The 24,507-nt window shown below is 39.2% G+C and overlaps 1 protein-coding gene across 1 annotated transcript in view; it reads right to left on the bottom strand.

Moving 5' to 3' along the window:
* Nucleotides 1-24,507, bottom strand: part of LOC127619537 (gamma-aminobutyric acid type B receptor subunit 1-like) — a 139,514-nt gene that overhangs the window by 94,717 nt on the left and 20,290 nt on the right. Inside the window, exons 2-5 of the mRNA XM_052092386.1 lie at nucleotides 21,565-21,629; nucleotides 21,346-21,484; nucleotides 20,685-20,870; nucleotides 20,565-20,582 (exon numbers count right to left, since the gene is read on the bottom strand). The gene's annotated coding sequence lies outside the window, so the exon portion shown is untranslated. The remainder of the gene's footprint in view (nucleotides 1-20,564; nucleotides 20,583-20,684; nucleotides 20,871-21,345; nucleotides 21,485-21,564; nucleotides 21,630-24,507) is intronic.

The raw sequence follows: 24,507 nt of genomic DNA, 5'->3' as shown, positions 1-24,507 counted from the left end.
GAGTCGAATGAAATTGATCCTGAGATAACGGACCAATTCAAGTTTAAATGGACTGCGGTCAGATCTGACAGTTGCAGAAAATTATCTAAATGTGTGGTTCTCAACTGGTTTTGCTTTAAGATCCAGATCTTACAATGGACATCAAGTCCCAACAAAGAGACAAAATGGTTAAGCACACACAAAAAAAAATAATTGTCTTTAAAATCAAAATTTGTCAATTTTAACATGAACCACATTGGCCCAACAATATACAAAATTAGTAACATGACATGAAAACTTATAGGCATAAACAAAAGCAGAAGAATGATGATTTACCAGCCAAACATATGTTATAAATACTAAGCTAAATATAGCATTAGTATTAGCCATCTTATCAAGTGACAGATGCATTTGTGGCAAAATACTGCATAGTTTGATTGGACATACGGCTTTTGATGTCAACAACAAATGGGTAACATTAGTAATATTTCCAGATAATTTAAAACTGTAAAAGTACTGTTTGTTAGTTCATGTTAACTTTTGCATTACCTAAAGTTAACTAAAGCAACCTTATTGTAAAGAGTTACTAACAAAAGACACGCCTATTTATTTACAAACTATGCACAATTATATGGTAAGTTGCACATTTCTATTTACATTTCACATTGTTTTTCAGTGCTTCCTACAATGCTAATTTGGGTTGCGACCCACCAGAGAATCACTGATCTAAATGATTGTGCCAAGTCCTTGTGTTTCTCTGAACCATAAAACCCAAATTGGTGCAGTAACATTGCAAGAACATATGTGTAAGCTCATTCCAGGTGATGGAGAGAAGCTAGCTCCTCTTACTAGGGAAATCTGACACCTTAAGTGAAGGACGGCAACTCCACTGCCATAAAACATGCATTACTCAAGTCCAGAGGGCTTATAATTACGACAAAGCCTTATTTACAGGATTGTGTTGCATTGAGAGTTAATGGATTATGCTAGGTTGTATTTAAGTTGCAATTTTCCATTGTAATGCGCCCAAAGACACCACTAGTCACTTACTGGACCATCAGGTCAAGGAATGACGAGGTAACAGCCAGGGACGTGCCATCCATTTAAACAAGGGTAAAAAGAAAAATGACACTATGAAATATCTAATATTATTGTTAATATAAACTATTGTTTTCTTTCAAATTTGTCATCAGCCCAGCAGGCTGTGCTCATGACATGTGGTAATGATGCATCGCTGGTGACCCCAGTTCGAGTCCCGACTCGTGAGGTCCTTTACCGATCCTATTCCCACTCTCATATCCTGTCACCTCTCTACTTTCCCTATCCCAGTAAAAAGCCAAAAGATCATAAAAAAATATTAATAATATTTTTAATGCTTGCCCAGTCTCAAAGCCCCATAGCACATGCCTGGTAACAGCTCATTATGAGATACAACTGACAAAAAAAGCATGTATTTTGGGATACAACAAGACAAGTGTTTATTAATATCCTGCCTGCAAAACATGCTGAAACCTTCTTGGTTTAGAAGCTGTTTGAGGACAAATAAGCTCAGCTTGAACATACCATCAAGACATATTGTCAAAGAAAATGACAGCCCACCGACATCATATAAGTATGAGAGGCCATAATATAAAGTAGAAAGACATCATCCGCAATTACAATCGATTCTTTGACCTCTACAGAGAAGCAGAAATAAGTTAAATGACAGGTGGCTGCTGGCTAATGACCATACAGCAGAGACATGTGGAATAGTTGCACAGGTTGCCATGTCACAGAGTCTTGCCACGGCTGCAAGGTCACAGCAGGATACTGTGATTGGCTGCTGTGGTTACCAGGTCACGGCTGGGCAGCTTGATTGGCTCTTGAGGTTGCCAGGTCACTGCAGGCAGTTGTGAAGACCAAGACACCACTGATACATTTACTTTCTCCGATGTGCACAAAGTATGAACAAAGGTTTTGCTATTTCATGTAGAATTAGAAACTGGCGATACCAATTAAATTTTTTCCAATCTGTTACCAAGTACTATCAAGACCGATATTGTCAATATACAGTATATTATCTGTAAAAATGAAAATGATGAAACTAGGCAGGGGATTTCCCAGCATGCTTTGCATGGGACTCGATAGAGAGGATACATTTTCAAATTAAGTGCTATTTTATGAGTTTTTGTGCAAGATGAATATAAATGTTGATACCTGTTATTTGTTTAATGTTTTCTGTTGAGATTTAGAATTAGATTGCTCGCTTCGTAGATTGCTGTGCTAACCATAGCATAGTTACTAAACTACATTCTGTAGTGCTTTCATCCAGCATGTATTTAGCATGCTAAAATTCACTAGTACATTAAGAAAGAAAAAAGATTTATTTGAGTTACATTAACACATCTAATTTTGTTGGGTATACCCAATTCAACTAGGTTGAGATTACATAGTAATTTTAAGTTTAGAGAACCCATTTCAAACATGTGGAACCACTATCCACAAATGAATCAAGATCAGCCAAAGAGCAATTTCTTCAGTGCAAGCAATGCTCGCCCTGTTTTAATGATTCACTTTAATGAGTTCAAAGCTTATAATACACCTGCATTTCATGCTTTATAAATAATAAAATCACTATTGATATTTCTATGTGAGGATCGATCCTCTCGAAACAATCAGAAACCTGATATATGGCCACAAATGAACACATATATAAAATTGCAGTACATATATTTGAGCATGTATGTTACATATGTGAAATTTGCCAATTTTGTAGTATTTTGAAAAGTCAATGTATGTGACTTTTTATTTCAGGGAAAACTATATATGAACATACATTTTTTTATACTGTATTTGTTTTGCATATATTGCCATAAATACAATTTCTGTATGGGTAACATCCGTACAAAGTATCAGCCCATCCCTACATAAAATAATCCAATAATTGAAGAGCTTTATTCAGGAATCAAAACCAGCAAACAGTGCATGCATTTTAGTAAGTAAATTAAAGTCGTCTGATTGGATGTTCCCCTCCTACCTGTTCCTCAATAGAGAGGCTGGGGTGAGATCGCAGTGGCAAGCCACAGATTTCCCTTTCATCACACCCAGTTATGCTTTTATTTGCCCAATGTGGAATACATTCTCTAAACAGATTTGTTAGATTTGACACCTAATTTCATTTATTGCTAAATGCAAGAGTTCAGTATTGCATCGTCGCCCATTCCCCCAGCCTCCCAGAAGTAAATGAATTGGAGAATATTAGAAGACAGATCACTCAGGCTTCAGAGAGATGACTGAGGAGCTAAGACTACATAAAATGTGGAAGAAATAAGCATTGCTCACTACACTCTTCCTCGACTGGCAGGTATTAAACCATGTCTGTGTTTGGCGCTTTGATAACAGGCAATAACAACGCTCTGGGAGAATCTAACCATGGTGGGATTGCAGCGAGCGAACCTCAACCGCTGCTTGCGGCAGCTCCTCTGAATTGGAGTGTGAAATATGACCAGGCGCTGCTTAATAACACACCTGCTGTTTTCAGCATCTGTCCCTCTAAATTCTCCACTAGCCTACTGACAGTTAATGCTCCTGGCTAAGACGCACCACAAATGCGTGCTTTAAACCGTGCAGTTCTTTCAAATTACTGTTGAATGACGCTCAGCTCTGTCTGTTGAAATCATTTACTCCTGTCTGGACAGCCTATCAGATCAGGCACAGACTAATTATGGAGAAGCATTATTTTCTTTGGGAACGCTTTATGCAGCGTATGGCAGGTAACAGCAATTTTTCAAACAGCCTCCAATAATTCTTGCTGGGCAAATATTCCAGTGCCCCATTGCTGCCATTAATTGTCATTGCTTTTGTGGCATATGCTCACCGTAGTTGTGAAGGAACTATTTTGCATTCTTTTTCTCACACTTTTATAATTAAATGAATGACAATAAAACTACTCAACCTGACTTTTGTATTTACATACCCCCTCAGCCCAATCATAAGGCTGAAGTAGCCTTTCCTTGACACCAAACCAGAAATGTGTTCCTTTAACCTCCTGAGACCCCGCGTGACTGCTGTGTGCTTTGTCTGTATCCCTTTTTGATTTTTAAGTTGTAGCACCTAATAAACAAGCAAAAAAATATCCTAGAGCAAATAGTGTGGCAAGGAGGAGGGCTTGGCTGGGCAGTGAGGATGGACGCCTGGTGCTGAATTATTTCAATCAGCCGGGAGAGGGATAAAGAGGAGCTGGAGATGCCAGTTCGAGAGACAGAGAGAGTTGCACATAGCTCGCAGACATGTGCATTCTGCGTTGGGCTGGGAAGGTCAACAGTGTGAGCATCACACAGAGCTGTGTGTGTGTCGCCAGTATTGTGCTGAAAAACACTTATTATGTTGTGACTGTGATTAATTACACTGCATGCTCAATTATTAGGCACATTGTATTCCTCAGGATTCATTTTATTTTTGAACAAACACATTGAACCTCAAACCTGAATGTTTAACAAAGAAAAAGTGAGTTTTGTCTTTCTTAGGTGAATATACAGGAATATAAGTGTGCACAATTATTAGGAAACTAAATTACAAAAATAATTTCTCCCAACTCAATTGGTTATTCTCAATTTTTAGAGTAGTTGCAACAAATAAGTAATTCAAAATGACAATTAAATACAATTTTTGGTCTTTCAAAAATATTCAGTGACCAATATAGCCACCATTCTTTTCAATAACTGCCATGAGCCTTCCATCCATGGAGTCGGTCAGTTTCTTGATCTGTAAATCAAAATTGATCACGATCAAATTTTGCTTAAGCAGCAACCACAGCCTCACAAATGCTGTTCAAAGAGGTGTATTGTCTTCCCTCACTGTAAATATCACATTTGAGAAGGGCACGCATGTTCTCAATAGGATTTAAGTCTGGTGAGGAAGGGGGCCAAGTCATTATTTGGGCATCTTTGAGGCCCTTGCTGTCTACCCAAGCAGTGGAGTACTTGGATGCATGTGATGGAGCATTGTCCTGCAGAAAGATCATCTAAGAATGCTGAGGACTTCTTCGTGTACCACTGCTTGAGGAAAGTATTTTCCAGAAACTGGCAGTAGGTTTGAGAGTTGAGTTTCAGTCATCTTCAACTCGAAAAGGTCCAAGTACCTCATCCTTAATGATAGCAACCCATACCAGTACCCCTCCTCCACCTTGCTGGCACCTGACTCGAAGTGTCCATCTGGTCCATCAAGAGTCACTCTCATTTCATCTGTCTTTAAAACCTTTGAAAAATCTGTCTTCATGTATTTCTTTGCCCAATCTTGACGCTTCAACTTGTGAATATTTTCAGTGGTGGTCGTGCTTCAGCCTTCTTGACCTTGGCCATGTCTCTGAGCACTTGACACACTGAACTTCTGGGCACTCCAGGTAGGTTGCAGTTCTGGAATATGGTAGCATTGGAGGATAATGGGTTCCTGGTAGATTCACGTTTAATTCTTCTCAAGTCTTTTGCTGTTAATTTGTACCTTTTCTTTTCCATGCATTCTTTGCACCTCAGTTGACTATTCGTAACAAAACGTTTGATTGTCCGGTGGTCACGCCTCAGTAGTTTGCATTTTATAATATTTGACTTTTCGGTGTCAGTTAAATCTCGTTTTTGGCCCATTTGACCTGAGGTAATGAAGCTTCCTAATAATTATGCACACCTTGATATAAGGTGTTAGTCACTTTTGCCACACCCTCCCTCATTACACAAATACATACCACCTGAAAATTATTGAATCCAATAAGCATTCAAGTTTATATGGTTTGGAGTTGGAAAATGTGTATGGAAACAATGATAAAATCAGAATACTCATTGCCTACCGTTCACCCGGCACCCGCTTTCTCCTTCTTAGGGAAAGCAGATATCAGTCAAAAATAGTTTTTCTAAAAATGCATGTCCACATATGTGGATAGTGGGACTACGTTTAAATAACATTAAGCTATAGAAAGTAATTGTGTTTTATTTATTTTTTTCATATTTCAACATATTTCAAGGAGTGTTGGTTATTCATGTTTTTGAGACATTAAAGCTGATTTTCTGTAAAACTGAATAAATTATTATTATTCAAAGTGATGTCCAGCATCATTCAATCAATGCCAACCATGTTAAAATAAAATGTTGCATTTTAAATCTGAATATATGTCCTGATTATCATTGTCCCCTGTCTGCCAGACATATTGAGTGCTCCAAACATCATATGCAGCCTGAAAATAACTTTAAATAGCAAGTTTGGATTGAATGTACTTAGCTGCATAGAAAGATAAAGGTGTGAAAATGCACAGTGAATAAATAAGAATACATTTATTAATGTTCATGAATAGAACCGTATTGCACACTGAAAACTAAATTAAATTTAACTAAATGTATATTAAAATGAAGCGAAATGACCTACAGATGTGTTAGAGTTAAAAGTTATTCAAAAATTACAAATGTTATTTCAACTTTTGAGGAAATATATGTGGACATCATGTTTATCAGGATGCTGACGTGTGAAAAATGAACTGATTTTTTAAATACTGCATATCAAAAGAAACTAGACTTTCCAATTTACAACCAAACAGGTTTCAATGAGAGATTTCTTACCAGAGGCACATTTGTTGGCCCTGTGCCTGTAGGAATGCTTCAAGAAAATCAATGTTTCTCTAGAGTCTTGTGAACAGTATTCAGTCTGTTTTTATTCATTTATATTATGCGTTGTGTATAGCAAAGTCAAAATACAACGTCCATGCATGTGGACGAGGGGTCGTACAAGGTTAAACTCAAATTTCACTGGATAGAATTTTGCATTATCATTCTTTATACCATTATTAAGAAAGGGGACATTAGTACAATTATACAATGATAAAAACAATCAATACTGTGGTGAATTCAGATTTACAAAGTAATTTCCTCTTCCTTGAGTTTTCACTGTTGTAAAAAGAACCGCATAGGCCTTTATATGGTTATAAATTGGTTTCTGTGCTTTGATAGGCTGAGACGTGATGGGAGGAGAATAAAGAGAAGTGCCTGCTAATTTTTTAGCCACATTGGTTCCAGAAGTATTTTTCCCATTAATTTTCCTTTGGGATTTCAGAAAATGTTTCATGATAAAGTTCTAATGTGTCCTTCAAGTGGAGTCAATGATGGCTTAGATGCTGAGTTGGAAGGTGCGTGTGGACAGGAACTATGATAGAAAGCCTTGATTTTTGCATAATTTTTTATATATGGCAGAGCTAAAATTCAACTAATGTAAAGTGAAATTATTACAAACTATAATTTCAAGCAAAAACTTATTTAAAAATTAGATGAAAAGACAAAAGATACAATGAGGGGCATTGTGAAAGAAAAAATCTAATAAAAAATTATAAAATATAAACCTATTGATTTAAAGTTGTTAATTTTAAGAATGGAATCACAATATTTCAAGTGTATTCCAAAATATTCTTATATATATGTACACTGTACAAATATTATAAATAGTTTGAGAGTGTAGGGAGACCAACTTGATTGCATCACAGTGTGCCATACAGAGCTGATGAGCTCTTTTCACCACAATTTGTTTGCCACAATTCTCTGATTGGTGGATTGTCCTCCTCAGACTCATGGGTAATGTAGTTTTTCCACCAGAAATCTCGCTATTAAAACAAGATTTTATTTCTATTATTATATTGAATTAATGCAGATTAGTATACATCAACAGCCTTGGAGCTCACAGTAGGTCTGTCTTTAAATGTTTATAAGTTCCTATATAGAAAGAATGTATGGAAATGTTTTGGGGAAAAGGGGATTTTTACTTCAGATCCTGACTTAAGCACTTTATAAGAATATGTATGGGGAAGGACATTCTCATTCTAACAAGGATTTGCTTGGACAGAAATCAATGTATTGTAATATATCATCAATACTTGTTGGTCTGTTTTTCCAAAAGAGGACAACTGTAAATTATAAAAGTACTAAAGTACTAAATGTATCTGCTAAAAGTGAATGTTGTTAATGTGTTGGAGCACATAAATGGCCTTAAAGCTCACACACATAAACTAAAAGCACCACAACTCTAATTTCGATGACATGGGTCATTAAAGTTCTTAACTACTAAAACCATTAAATGAATCAGAATTATTTTAATCTATTGACTTCCCTAATAGTCATTTTCTGTTTTATATTTTTAACAAAGCAAAATCTAAATCTTTTTCAAATATCCCCAGGTGCACACGCCACTGTGCTAGATAAAACTACAGGTTTTGTAGAATTTTGTTCATTGCCAAACCATCTCCAATCCTTCCTACTCCACCTCCTCCATCTGTTTTTAGATCGTCTCTTTGTAGTTCATACACCGCCAACTTCTCCATAACGCCTCTTTGCCCATTCTTCATTACGTTCATTCTACCTGTCCCTTCATTGTGCTGGATGAAGTAATGTTAATGCATAGCCGGATCTTTCCCTCCCCCCCAAATGCAAGTGAAGCAAAGGGCTGAATTGTATCGTCATGGCGCGGACAAAATGTGCTTCATCTAAAGACACAAGCAAACACCCCCATCAGAATAAACATGCGACACTTGCCCACCCCCTCCCTGTTGACACCCCACAGTTATATGTTATTGCCCCCTACTGTAACCATTCTAGATCCGGGCCTCTGTTAATGTGATCTGCCATGCTTCAGTAAAACAAATTCTAATCTCTCTGGCTGTATGGGTAGATTTGGATCAACTCTGCTATTTCTGGCCATGCCATCACTCATGTTTATGGGCCATCTCTTATGACGTGCATGTCATTGGAGTGCTCATTTCATTTTTGGAGAACCCTTGTGTTTTTGCACCTTGGCGACCGCGATGAATAGGAAGAAAGGGAATTAGTAGGATTGATGCCGTTGTGTTTCAGGGTCTCCGAAGGCAAAGCGAGAATCCGAGGCGGGAGAGGCATTGATAAACCATGTAACAAGTCAGATGTGATTGCATCAGCATCTTCCTCTCGTACAAAGTTGTGGTGAATTCACAGAGAATGTGAGTGTGTTATAAAGAGGCTTTTAAATAAAAAAAAGCCCTCTGCTTGGATCCATTACACACATCCACCAGAAATCATTAGGAAAAAATGACATCATAAATATGCTTACGCCATGCTGGAATATAATTCTTTCAGTTATGACCACGTGATCAGCACAGTATAAGTTGTTATTTTCAAATAGCCTGCAGATGAATGCTTGCATTAAAATCAACGGTCTTGCTAAGGCAAGCATCATTATCAATATTGCTCAAACTTAGGGTGACAGATATAAACAAACCAATAAACATTGTATTAAGCTTGTATTAAACTTTGATGATTAATGTATCCTGAACCATTTGTGAACATGAATGATGCCTCAAATCATGTGACATATTGAGAATTGGTGTACTATTACTTTTCTTTTATCAGACATATGATCTTCGGCTGGCAGACAAAGCAATAGGCAAAAATATACAGATTGGCACTAAAGGCCCAAACATGCTCTATGCAAGTATGTGAACACAGACACGTCTTGCTACGCAAACTCGATTTCACGCATTGATGCATTGGGAAATTTGTCAGCGCTCAATTCATATCCCAATGCAAGTACACGCTGCATCAGACCAGAATATCATAAGAGATTTGGGAGTGGGCTCTTTTTACTTGGGCCAATAAACAACCACCTAGAAACCACCCAGAACACACTAGTAATCACCCACCAATGCCCTAGCAACCACCCAAAACACCCTAAATAATGTGCTTCCAACCACTCAAAACACTTTAGCAGTAACATAGAAAGGCCCTGGCAACCACCCAGTATACCTTAGTAACCCCCTAGAACACAGTAGCAAAATTCTACCAACCACCCAAACACCGTAGCAACATATACAGAAGATATGCTCTGGCCACCACCCAGAACATACAACCCCCTCTTACAACCACCTAGAACACCTTAGCAACTACAGAGCAATGCCCTGGCAAGCACCCAGAACACCCTAATAATATACTCACAACCACCAAAAAACACTAACAAACCCCAAGAACTCGCAGAACACCCTATAATATACAAACAACCACCCAGAACACCTTAGCAACCACACATAAACACACTGGCAACCACCCAAAAACCCCAACAAACCACTAGAACACCCTAACAACATGCTAACTACCACCAGGAACACCTTAGCAACCACACAGAAACACACTACATCAGAGCACACAACACCAGAGCAATCATAAACTGCAACAACCCAAAACACCCTAATAACATGCTAACAACCACCCAAAAACCCTAACAAAGCCATAGAACACCCCAAACATTTGCAAACACTCAGCCAGAACACTTTAGCAACCACATAGAGATGCACTACTAACCACTCAGAACACCCTAACAAACCAATAGAACATCCACAATACCCTATCAATTTACTAACAACCACCCAGAATACCTTAGCAACCACACATAAATGCACTGGAAACCACCCAGAGATCCCATATTTACAAGAGCTAAACACAGTAAGAGAGAGAGAAAGTGTGAAGCGGAAAGGGAGAGAAAGGGAAGGGGGGAAAGAGGGAAGAGAGAGAAGGACATACAGCAGGCAGCTAAGCTCGTGCGGAAGATTAAACGGCTACGTGGGTGAGGCACTTAACCTAGGCTGTGATGATGATCAGGTTGATGATGGAGGTGCTTGGGGTCAGTGGACATGCCGATAAATCACAGCACTAATGACAGTGGCTTCATCACAACACATCCAGGCCAATAGCATGAGGTGAGTGGATCGGTTTTATTGTTGGCTTTTCAGACTATATTTAAAGTGTGAAAAATCTGCACCCCTACTGGCACCAAATGGAATTGCAATCTGTTTGTTTGAGCGGCCAAACATAACAACATTGGTTTAGCCAATGGCGAGAGTTGTGGATGGTACTACCTGCTTGTCCAAACAAAGAAAGACTATTTGAAACTTGTTTCCTCTTATTTTTGCAAGAAAATTACAAACTTCACCCTGCCTTCTCATTGTTTTTAATTGCAGGTTTTCGGTTGTAATATTTAACGCTTGTAATTTTGAAAGTGGTAGAGTGTGAAAAAATGTGGTGCCAGAATCTTACAGTGAGCACAACCTGACAAATTTTACTGAAAAAGGTTTCCTGAGACATCACACCTATTTCCATGAAGGCAACAAAAAAAAGTGTCTGGGGAGCAGAACATGTGTGTGCATGTGTGCGTGTAAAATATTACATGCTTGTCCTGTACAATCAATGATATTAATCTTGTAAATATACAAATAGACAGTTAATCCAGGGTTAAAAATAACTCTGGATGAACAATTTCAAGAGTGCAATTTCAAAAAGAACATTGGCTTGAATTTGTGTTTTGTGTTGTCCTGAGGAAAGCAGCTGTGTTGTAGTTTATGACTGAACCTTGTTAGGTGTCACACAGTATGTATTTTAGATATTATTGTCTGGTAGTCCATGTGGCAGATCTCTTCAAGTTTGTGACACAACAGTGGCTGTGGATGTCTTATTTCCATGATGCATGCACTAGCAGGTGAAGGGACTGGGTGACATTGACAGAAATAAGAGTGCTAGCTGAAAATAGGGTTTTTTTACACACTGCGCTGGAGGTGCAAGTTTTTCTGCGATTGCAGGTTCCTCCATTGAGTGATTGTTCTTGAATAATTTATTAACACTTTTAAATAAAACACAACTCAGAAAATGAGGAGAGATTGACCTAACCCTTGTTTACTCTCTGCGGTTTCATTTTCTCTCTCGCTCCGCTGCACGCAGATTTCATACATTCAGTGCTGAGAAAGAGATTAAGGCCAAAGATGCAGAAAGCAGTTCCAGGTTTCAGTGGGCACTGCGTAATGTCATGTAAATGCCATAGGGGAATTCGACCCAGAGGGAGACCTTTTCCATGGTAACCATGTGACAATTATCACACATACGCAGGGAAATAGACATTCAAACACAAATTAGGAATGGGTCACAATGGTCGAATGGTTGTCTAGCAACTGTGTTGTCTATTTGTGAGGTCTACTAGCTGACTAGCCAAGACCAGCAAACTAGTTAGAGCCGGTTTAAGCTGATTTTTGTTTTGTTTTTCAAAAGGGCTAGTCGATCTTACTAAATGACAAGTCAGTTGTTAGATGACTAGTCAACCACAGTGTGGCAAAACTAGTTTGAGCTGGTTTAAGCTGGTCTCCCAGTTTAAAAGTGCCCAAAACTCCTCGAAAACCAGCCAATAGATTAGACAAGGAGAACAGCTAACATCAACAAACTAAGTGAATTTATTTAGTATTTGATTTAAATGCTTTGTCTTTAGTTTAGATATTTTCATAATGTCTTAAAAGCAGTGTGTCAATTTCAAAATAGTTTTGCATATATACTTAGTACAAATATACACATAAAACTGACAAGTTAAAGCAATTCCAACATGCATGACACATTCACAGAGGCACTAAAATGCTTCATAAAATGACCTTTTACATACTGTGAGTTCCCTCAATAGGTGGCAAAGTCACAGTGAGTGAGTGAGTGAGTGTGTGTGTGTGTGAGAGAGAGAGAGAGAGAGAGAGAGAGAGAGAGAGAGATTGCACACTTGCTGTGTTTCCTCTCTTAATTAAAATCCTCTAATGCGGCATGCTGCATGTTGGTAGCACACCAATCACAGAGATTCACTCAGAACACCAATGCTGAACTGCAGCATTTCTTAAGTTGCTCTCTCTGGAGGCTACAATGTGCTTGTCTAATGAGGAAAACCTATAATAAACCCCCAGTCTTCATTACACTCATTCTTAGCCAACTATTTAACCAATTAATACACAAAATCAACCTGTCTCACCCACTAAGGCTTAATGATTTTTATAGACAGTGCTTACTTAAGTAATGGTCAGTCAGTGTATTCAAAATGACTAATACGTCCTCTATTTTTATACACATTGTCATCATCATTAAATCTACATCTGTAAGGTGCTTGATTTAATTTGTAGATGTGATATTGAATATAAATGTGTCTATACCATTTTAGATGCTTAACATGATTTTTCTTTTTCTGAAGAAAATGTAAGCGGTGCTTGCCCGTGCTACACTTGCCCCCACTAGTATGTTTTGCCATGGTATTGCTATGCGGTTGTTAAAGTACTCTAAGTAGTTTTACCACGGAGCTATGTGGTTAATAGGGTATTCTTCTTGGTTGATAGGGCATTGCTAAAGGACGGGGTATACTTTGATTTTCTGCGCCCGGCTGACCCAGTTGCCTTTCAAAGTACACTTTTATGACCACAAACAAATACGTACAAGTTTGACGCATGACCACTAAAACTGCTTTGTGATAGTCTTTTAGTACAGTCAATGCACAAACGATGAACACAGACGAGAACGATGTTCATGGGTCAAGAAAATATGGGCCATGCACGGTCAGGCTTTGCATACTGTGTGTGAAATGATCAGCAACGCGGACAGCCAAAATACACTTTGGCCTTTAATGGTTGTCCACTGTTGTCCATAAGGTGTTGTGGGTTGTTGCCAGGCTGTTGCTATGTAGTTGCTAATATGCTCTAAGTTTTAGCATGGTGCTGTTTGGTTGCTAGGGTGTTCTTGGTGGTTGTTAGGGCATTGCTGAGTGGTTGTCCACTGGCCACGATGCTATGGTGTTGTAGTTCATTGCCAGGGTGTTGCAATGGAGTTGCTAAGGAGCTTTAAGTAGTTTTAGCATAGTGCTATGTGGTTGCTAAGGTGTTCTCAGTGGTTGCTAGGACATTGCTAAGTGGTTATCCACTGGCCACAATGCTAGGGTATTGTGGGTCATTGCCAGTGTGTTGCTATGTGTACGGTGTTCTGAGTAGTTTTAGCATGGTGCTATGCAGTTATTATTAGTGGTGTATATGCATCGATCCAATGACCAACGATCCAATGTTATCGATACAACACATAAATATCGATATAGACATTTTTTTAAAGATGTACCTTTCTTTTAATACTTTCATGTCAGCCATGTCCATACGCATTTCCATTAGGTGATGAAGCAACCTTATTCCATTCATTTCACTTTATGAGTGCTAAATATGCTTTTCATATGGGACACGGATATGCACAGGGTTTTTGAAGCCAAATTGTGCTCTGCTATCCGTGCGGCGTGAGCATGCGTCAACCAGGCTTCCTGCGAAATGCGAGCTCCATTGACAGGAACTGTGCGATTGCATCAACCAGGCACTCCTTAAAATGTGAGCTCTCATGACAAATGCAGAGCGGCTCACATGCTCGATTAATTCGGGCTTCAATCAATATCGTTGCGCATGCGACCCATTTTAATTTTGCATAAGAATGAGCTATTTTATAGATGGTTGGCAGGTCGGATGCATATGTCAAGAAATATGGCAGGTATTTTAAAGTACCATGAGAAGTTCAACCATGTGAAACATTTTGACAACGCAAAGTGCTGTTTAACAAGTTTCCTTGTGGTGGCTAGGATGTTCCGGGTGGTTCCAAAGGTGTTGTTAAATGGTTGCTAGGGTGTATACTAATAGCCAAAGTCAAAGATGCCAAACCGCCAAGTCTCTATGATGTTCTGGTCCATGGATATGGCTCGGGTCACTACTTTAGTGTAAGTCTATGGGTTTTATTATTAGTTAATTCACTTAGAAAAGTACAGTTATTGCGCACCTCTCCTCAGTTAGCTGCATGATTATGAATCATTCATTTCTATAGAACAAACGATGCAAGACAAGTTACACTGCCAAATTCTAATAATTAGAGAGGTTTGTTTAAATCCTTTATCCTAAATATAATGCTCCTCAGCATGCACCTGATTAGCAGTAAGGTCATGTGATTTCTTTGATTGATTGGCTCAATGCTTTCAGTTGAACAATTTCTGCCTGCCCAAACAGCCTTAATTACCATCACGGTAATGATACCCAAAAGATAAGACACTACAAATGTGATCTGTCACAGTTAGAAGACAGGCATAGATTAGCAGAGTGTCATGCAAAGGCAAAACACAGTAACCACACATTTGATCAAAACTGAGTTATGGCCAAGTATTTTAGACTATGGTCTGTCCAGTGACAAATGTGTTTGCTCAACTACGCTCAGATTCAGAGAAAACAGATGGTGACATTTACAGTAACTGCAAAATCCTCATTTTCTCAGTTTCATTGTTGGTGTTCTTACTACATTTTGCCTTTGTAGCCCTGTTGAAATGACCGGCATATGTTGTGTTTTGGATGCTGGTGTGTCAATAAGCCTGTTTTAACAAGCTTAGCATTTTATTTTATTTATTACTGATGAACAACATCGTTGTGCTGTTCCACCAGCAAGACCAGTATAAACCAGCTTGGACCAGCATGGAAATTCACACTGGTCTAAGCCAGTCTTTTCAGAAGGGAGGATAGCACTAGTGTGTATTTTATCAGAGATATTGGTGTGATGCAGTCTGGAGGAGAAAGCTTGGGAGAGGAAGGTGGCGGCACAAAGCGTGTGATAACTTGGGAGTGCATTTCCAGCCAGGTAAAAACTGTGAGAAAACACCATTTACTAAGTAGATGTATCGCATAAATCACTCTCCCATCCAATCCCTCCACTCATATAACTCTCTCCCTATATCTACACAGCCCCCTACCTTTGTCTACCCTTTGCTTCTTCTTTATTTTTCCTCATCCCTTCCTCTCCTCTACATCTCATTTCCTCTCTTCATTTTCATCCTCCTCTCCTTTCTCATTTCCTGCTGGTCGTCCCTCCATCACTGCGTCTCCCTGAGCCCTGCCGGTGTGCAGACATCACTGCCATATTGGGACAGTGACACCTCCATTAATCAATTTAGCAAACACCAGGGGCTGATCTGCACACAGTGTCACGCACACATGCACATGTCAAAACATCGAGGATGAGTATGTACAATTAATTTGCTTCCATCTAGACCCATGGATGTCAAGGTCATGCAATCCTCTGAGTGCATGTTGTTGCAACTGGGGCTGAATCTATATGTGATGTAAACACAGATGGTAACACCTTGACTTGTGCACCTTAGGATGGTGCAGCCCACTATATGATTATTGAATTAGTTTGGAAAAAACTAATTGGAAAGAGATTCTCAAACTAGCATAATTGCAGACAGCCTCAGATATACAGTATTTCAAGCACTTGCTCAGTACTGCCATCATTTGATATACTATTGGTAATGCATTAACTCAATTAATTTGTCTTATGCTGCCACCTTCAGGTTAGTAAGTGAAACATGACGCTTCAGTAAAAGGGGCTATGTTTGCATGTACTTGCTCAATACTGCCTTAATCCGATATAATGTAAGTATTGCATTGACATCATTCATTTTTTCTCATGCTGTCACACTGTGGTCAGTAAGTTATTGTCCTGCTGAAACACAAACTTCCTATTAAGTGTAGTGCCATGTTTTTTCCACTTCTGTATGATGGACTGCACTGGGATCCGAGTTACCTTTGAAATGGCCTCGTATTCTTCCCCAGACTTGCCCAGTGCTTCTCCACAATTATATCCCTTACTTGTTTTGAATGCTTTTTGTCTTCATTTTAGTTTGTTCAAAGGAAAATCCAACCATACAGTTTGATCTTATAGAAAGGGGAGGTATTTATGCTCATGAAGTAGTTGAAAGCAGCAAACCAAACCCCTGGTTGCACACATGCATTAAGAAAAATTGCCAGAGCAAATTGACCAGTATTTTCAAAAGGGTCTAAACTGGAAATTGTAGGTACATTTCTGGAATGTGACTAATATCTTGCACCTGAGCATTGATTACCGTAGTAATAACAAAGGGTATGCATACGTTATGTATTCTCAACATTTTAGGTATACGATTTATTGTTTAATTTTAAGAGGTTTTGGACATTATTTTTATTTGTCATGATATACAATATTGTATATATATATATTAAAAGAAAATCTGGGATGGCATGAGGGTGAGTAAATGATGCGAAAAATTACAATTTTGGGAAAAGTATTCCTGTAAGTAGATGTTAGACAGAATGCTAACCTTAATCATCGTTTAAATTCACTGCATGTATTTCCCCCTCCATATTTTGAAAGGGAATAGTGACTGAGAATGTCAGTCTCTAACATTCTGAATAACATCTTTTGGGTTCAACAGAATACAGAAAGCTTCACTGGGTTGGAAGAACATGAGGGCGGGGAAATTATGATATAATATTAATTAAAGGCTGAACTATCACTTTAAGGATGCTTCTCAGATTTGGATGAATCTGTCAGTTAGTAAAGAATTATGGAAACCACTTTCTTCTAATTATTACGGTGAAAAACGTGAACAATGTCAAACAGTCCCAAGTTATATATAATGTTTAATGATACACCGAGGCAATGCTTTATTCATGCCTTCTGTCCTTATTTCACAGCTTTTTACATCATGCGTGAATTTAGATCAGTGACGGTCCAGCATCATCAGTGTTGAAAGATTCTAGATAATTAGTTCTGTACTGTACACTAAGGGTAAATTGCACTTTATCCCTGTGTTTGGAAGCTTGTTGTCCATAGACAAAGCCACCCACATCTGCAGAAATGCTCACAATCGTGATCGGCAGGGCAAAACATTTGCACTTAATGTGGATGTTTACAAGGATTTATACAGTAGGCACTGATATGTTGCAGCACTGACATAAAAATGCGAAACTGAGGTCATAAGAGACCATAGTTACAGATTCACACTGAGTATCACCATAACACAGACAGACAGACCTCACCATGTTTTCTTAAGTTGTAGATGCAATTTTAATCTTGAAATATATCGGCAGTGGTGGCTCAGTGGTTGAGGCTCAGGGTTACTGACCAGAAGGTTGGGGGTTCAAGCCCCAGCACCACCAAGATGCCACTGTTGGGCCCTTGAGCAAGGCCCTTAACCCTATCTGCTCCAGGGGTGCCGTATCATGGCTGACCCTGCACTCTGACCCCAGCTTAGCTGGGATATGTGAAAACTAATAAATTTCACTGTATATGTGCAAAAAAAAACTGTGTGTATTATGTGTGACCAAAAAATAAAGGATTCTATTGTCTTGGTGTAAAATTAAGGCATTGTGTGGAGTGAAGAAATGTTTGCTTTGCGCTTGCTGCAATAGAGTTGAATGTGACTCAAGTGACAGCGTGCATCTGTGAAGTTCAGCTGTCGTAAGAGTCCTGTTCAAAAAACTCAATAAATTACGCATGAACACTTATTAATGACAGGAACGCTACCCATTGTAATGAAGTAAAAGTAAAAAATGTCATCAGATTTTTACTTAAGTAAGAGTGAAATGTACCCACCATGAAACATACTCTTAAAAAAGTATATTTGTTCCAAAAATGTACTCAAGTAAATGTAACAGAGTAAATGTATTGTGTTACTACCCAACTCTAGTCATACTTTAATATATCCTAAATTTGGAATCTGACAATTTTTTTTTTATAACTGAGTACTTTTTCAATGCACTATGTAAACTAAGCTGAAAAGGATTCTTTTATGAGGATTTTTGCAGATTTACAGCCTCAGTTACAGGGGCTAAACCTTTGTATGGACTTACTCAATACTACCATCATCTGATAAACTGTTAGTATTGCATTGCAATCATTAACTTGTCCTATGCTGCCCCCTTATGGTTTGTAAATTAAACCGTTGAGTGGAACACTGTCTGGCTGAGTAGAATACATTTTTACTCTTTCATTTGATTGGGGAACTCAAAGGTACAGATCCAACACTGCCACCGTCAGGCTGGGAGGAGTGCAGAAATCATTAGTACAGTGTTTGCAAAGGTTTTGCTGTGAGTTTTTGACAGAAACGAGGCTGTGAGCTTTTACATTTATACATTTGGCAGATGTTTTATCCAAAGCAACTTACAGTGCATTCTAGGTATACATTTTATTTTTCATATAACTCAGTTTGTATGTTCCCTGGGAATCAAACCAATAATCATGGCATTGCTAGTGCCATGCTCTACCAGTTGAACTACAAGAACCCTAAGATGAGCCCGCCTTCACTCAGGGGAAAAAGTAGATCTAAACAGCCGAGTAACGTTATACTCTTTGTGAACATTCAGACACCCGCCACACCACTGTGGGAGGGGTTTAGAAGAACATTTAAATATGAGGATGCTCCATGTAAAACCTTAAACAATGTGACATTAAAATGTGTTATCAATGACTTTATGCCTCATTCTATCAGTAAAATTCAAATGAGATCAGTAAAAAAGCTGTTTTAACCACAGTAATATATATGCAGTCGAAAATGTTTAATTTGTCTTATTTACATTCTGAATTCATGATGCTAATGCACTAATATACTATGAACTGATTACACTCTTCATTGTAATTAATGATGACACTGATGCTACTGCAAAGATGAGTGTATAAAAGTGTTTTTGTGAGGAATAAAGACAAAAAATGATGAGAGGCTTACTTTGGGTAGGTGAATGGCTTTTGCTGCAGATGGCACATAGAGTAAGTGAATGGACACTTGAGAGTAATTGAGTAGATTTTTCATTCCTTTTCTAAACGAATTAAACTAGGGGAAAAGCTTGATATAGTCTTAGAAAATGTCTCTACATGAACGATTTTCACTTGTAGGCACAGCTCGCTAAGAACTCTTCATGCAGGTTTGACCATATTGTCCGATTTTGACTGACTGAACAACATAAACTGAATTAACTGTTGGTCTCAAAGTAGGTGGAGCTCCAGGTTACAGTTACCAATGACGTGGACAAATGGCAGTAAGGTGCTTAGCAGCCGGTAAGAATTTTACCTAAAATTCGCCCAGGCAAGCTGTTTCGAACCACCGAAAATGAACACAAAAATACCTTATATTTTCACAGATGTAGTTCTAAATGACATCAAACCCATTTGTAGTTAAATATCATATGAAGTATGAAACGCCGTCGCCTGGTCCTCAACCACTCCTCCACCATCTGGTGGATGACAGACGGTCCTCCCTGGGTGGACCCTTGGTGGATGGAACGCCCCTCCGCATTCTGGCGGCCGGTAGCGAGCCCCTCCACCCATGGCAGCAGCTCAACTGCTCCAAGTGGCCGGCAGCGAGCCCCTCCTCCCCTTGCGGATGGCAGTCATTCCTCCGCGTCCAGGCGGATGGCAGAGACTCCACCAACCCCCGGCAGATGGCCATGGCTACTCTTTTGGGTAGACAGCAGTGGTGAGGACTCCACAACAGTGCATCCCTCCTCCTTCCCAGGTTTCAGCAGCAATGTAACAAGGGAATGTGGGCAAGGAGGAGGCGAGAACCGGACGAACCATCAAACTTAAAAAGACACAAGCATAAACACTCACGGCAGCTGCATGTGGCTCTCTCTCCTGAACTGCCGCATCTGGCTCGGCCTTATTCCTCTCCTCGGCTGATTCGCCTGATTGGGGGCAGGCCTTGCAAACTCACGGCCCGGCCCCACCCTCCTCATCATCACAACATTATTTATTGAAATGTTAAAAATGACTCCTGAGAGCTGATCACCAAGGGGTTGGTGGCCCGACAATTTCTTGGGGGCCGTAAGGATTCTTATGTTTGAGAACCTCTGGATTAATAAATTACATAGCTTCTTTTGTAAAGTTTCAGTTTATTTTGCAAAGTAATAATGTCTCCTTCAATAATTGAAATTATAATAATTATCTTACCTGTATAATGTCTGTCATCTTCATTAGAAGCAAGACATGAGAGAAAGAGAATACCAAAATTACAAATAATTATCATAAAATACATTCTGAAAGTATACATATACATACACTGATACTCACAGTGGCAGACGGGTTTGGGCGAGTCCCACTTGCCCAGTTTAGTGCAGTGTGTGCTGTTTCTGCCCACCAGTATGAAGCCCTCCAGACAGCTGTAATGAAGTATGGTGTCTTCCACTGCTGGGCCAGGAGGATGCACGGTCACTCGCCCATTCTCTAGAGACGTCCACACTCTCGGACATGGCAGTACTGAGGAATACAACAGGAATACACATTTACACAGAATACATGTTAATCATGTCAATCTTTTTGTGAAATAAACCTGTTTATTTCATACAACCTGTGTGTGTGTGTGTGTGTGTGTGTGTGTGTGTGTGTGTGTGTGTGTGTGTAGGGGCAGGTTTGGGTGGTTTACGAGGACATTTTAGGTTACAAACTGGTAATCACAAGGGTATTATGCTATAAACGGGGTGGACATTATGAGGACATTTCTAGTGTCCCCATAATTCAAATCACTTAAAAAAAACATACTAAATGTTTATTTTTATTTTTTTATGAAAAAATGCAGAAAGTTTTTGGTGAGGTTTAGGATTAGGGTAGGTTTAGGGGATAGAATCTATAGTTCATACAGTATAAAAATCATTATGTCTATGGAGAGATCTCATAAGGATAGTCACACCAACGCGTGTGTGTCTGAACAGAATACAGAATTAGCTGAACTTACAACATCTGCTGCGCTGGTTGAGGTCAGTCCATGTGCCGTCAGGGAGACACTTCCTAACCTTTGGCCCCACAATCACTCTGTTCCCTCTGCAGATGTACTCAATCTCATAATCCACCGGCAATACCTGAACGCTACGGATCTACAATGCGAAAGAGAAAGTGAGTGCACTGCACTTCCCCAAACCCACAGACACACACAAACTGACACAAAACAACACACCTGTTCTTGGGTCAGACCCCTGTATCTGATCCCTCCATCTCTTGGTGGGCGAATGATAACACAACCTGATGGAAAAATACAAGATCATTAAACAAAGTTACGTGTGAGAACAGTCTTACCCTTCCAGTGTCTTACAGTTGATTTCTTAGCATACTGCTTACTGCCCATTAAACACTGTATGCTGAGCACATACAATAGTGTGTAAAATATTATGCAATGATAAACATTTTAACCAGCAGTATGCTACATTCTTATCAAACAACCTTTTAATGTTGTATGTTTAATTCAGCAAGTGATGTCCAGGTATCATCTTCAAAATACTAGTAAAAGGGTGATTCTTAGGAAATTGTCATAATATGGCCATATTTAAACCTAAATAACACCTACAAATTTTAAATGATATTTTACTCATAAAAAATTAAGCCTACATATAGGACAATTAAGATTTTTTTGCACTGTGACATTATTTACTTGAGGATTTTTTTTTCCATTACATTAACGAGAATATGGTAATGATCTTTTTTTCGCATACCAATAATTAAAATATTATAATGACAATTTTTTTCCGCATTATGGCAATGAGAATATCGTAAGGGCCAACGTTTTTCACATAACGGTAATTTGAATATTGTAATGACAATTTTTTTCCGCATTACAGTAATGAGAATATCGTATTGACCATAATTATGGTCAATACGATTATATATATAATATATATAATAATATTACTTCCAATTCATTTATCACACTGTGTGTCTGGGTGCTGGGGTCTCCGCGCTGCGTGATTGGCCCCTGTAGTGATTTGCACCAGGAGTGAAACACTGCCTGTAAACTTACAGTATACCTACTCAAAGACCTAAATCCACCTTGGTACTGAAGGATCAATTTGATATGAAGGAGCATTTCATTGGTTTCACCCGCTGAACGAATACGCACCTTCACTGAACTAGTCAGTCATTTAAGTCTAAACGAGATGGAAGGTGATTTGTGAACGAACTGAATATACTGGTGTTGGGGCTTCACTCAGGAGTTGGTTTAGTTATTGACAATAATTAATAATTTAAAAGGTAACATTTATTAGAATCAACATCAGCTTATTAATCCTTCAAATAAACAATTATAAATGATCATTATTAATGATTAAAATCAATAGAATATTAATATGGATTAATATTGCCAGGGCACCACCCTGGAATCAGTGACTAATAACCAGACAGTTATCAATATAGGATTGTCGTCTCAATATAGGATTGTTCTCTTAGGAAAGTCGACATTTGGAGAACATTGACATTCAAAAGGTAAACAATGAAGGCTTGAATCTGAGCACTGACATCCCCTGCCAGCCCTTGACATAGGAGCATGTCCAAAACACTTCTCTTTAAAGTATAACAAATTTTATTGATGCAGTAATATCAATTAATAATCAATACAATGCAGTCAATAAACTTCAGACTTCCAACAAACTAAACATTAACATGATTAGATATGGTAACAGATAAGCCTATAATATATAAGAGGAGGATAGATGTGTGTGTGTGAGAATGGGTGTATGTGTGTGAGAATGGGTGTATGTGCATGTAAGGAGAGAAGGAGTGCACAAGATGGTGGGCGTGGCTCTCGTGGAGAGTACATCATGCAAGGTTTCCGGCCAGAGAATGTGGCCGCGAATGCGGGTGGAGAGACTGATTAATGCCGTCTACCCATTAATGCATGTCTCTGCTGGTACGATAACTTAGGGACAAAGCTGGGCTCTATCGCGAGGTTATCTGTTTGCCAAATGTGTGTGCGGGAATGTTTTTTATGGGTCGTGTGTGTGTCAGTTAGTATGAGAGAGAGAGAACAGGGCGACTTCACTGAAGTTAGTTTTAGTGATTGTGGGAGAGAAGGCAGCCATTCGTTTTATTACTCAGAGATGCTGTGAATGGTTTGTAATCCATCTGCTATGGTTTTGGTTCTTTAATGGATAAACTCGTCGCAATGTGCCGGTCTCACCCACAATGGCGGAAATGCACAAACAGCCCAATGTGGTTGGACAACAACACAGCAAATCTCATTTGTGGTAATAGTAAGTTACAGTAATACCAGATTTCTTCACTTCATGCAAAAGGATGAGACACAGATTGCTTGGCGGTCTCATTTGGATCCGCAAGTGTGTTTGGTGGAACACAGAGAATCTCGGCTCGTCCAGCGAGATGGAGATTGTATGGCCAAAGTTCAGGTATGTACGCTACATCCTTCTGCAGCAGGGCTGCAACTAGATGTGGTGAATGCTGTCGCTGGAAGCAAGCTTAGGAGGAATCCAAGGGTTTTATACTCTCGATGACATCATAGTTGAGGGATGCATTCTGTTGCGCGTGTCATCCAATGGGAGTTGAGAGTTCGAGCCTTCTGAATTTCACACCTAGGTGTAAAGTGAGCAAGGCTTGATGGTATCTGTAGTCTGTTTGGACTCCTTTTGTTTGATTTTGGCAGCTGATTCTGTGTTATCAGGCTTTGAGTGTTCCTACAGGCCGCAGTCAATCTTGGGACTGTGTAGGCCTGCCTTTGTCTCCTATCTGAGCACATGAGGCCCAACACTGGTAAACTCGAATGAATCGTGAACAAAGATCTGCTGAACGACAGTGTGCGTTCCATTCCGAAGGGCTCATCCCCATGCCCTAGTCCAGGGGTGGGGAACCCTGCTCCTGGAAGGCCACTGTCCTGCAGAGTTTAGCTCCAACCCTAATCAAACACAGCTGCCCTTTAAATTTTTCAAGTAATCAAGATCATGATTAGTTTCCTCAGGTTTGTCTGATTAGGGTTGGAGCTAAACTCTGCAGGACAGTGGCCTTCCAGGAGCAGGGTTCCCCACCCTTGCCATAGTCCCTTCAGAGGGTTTGCCCTCCAGAGTGAGAGATTCGAGGTTTGAAGGGTGTAGGGCTCAAAAATATTTGTAATTCGGAA

Source organism: Xyrauchen texanus, chromosome 26 (assembly GCF_025860055.1).
Source record: "Xyrauchen texanus isolate HMW12.3.18 chromosome 26, RBS_HiC_50CHRs, whole genome shotgun sequence".
Lineage (NCBI taxonomy): Eukaryota > Metazoa > Chordata > Actinopteri > Cypriniformes > Catostomidae > Xyrauchen > Xyrauchen texanus.
Note: the sequence above shows the minus strand (reverse complement) of the source record. Positions and strands in the feature narration are given on the sequence as shown.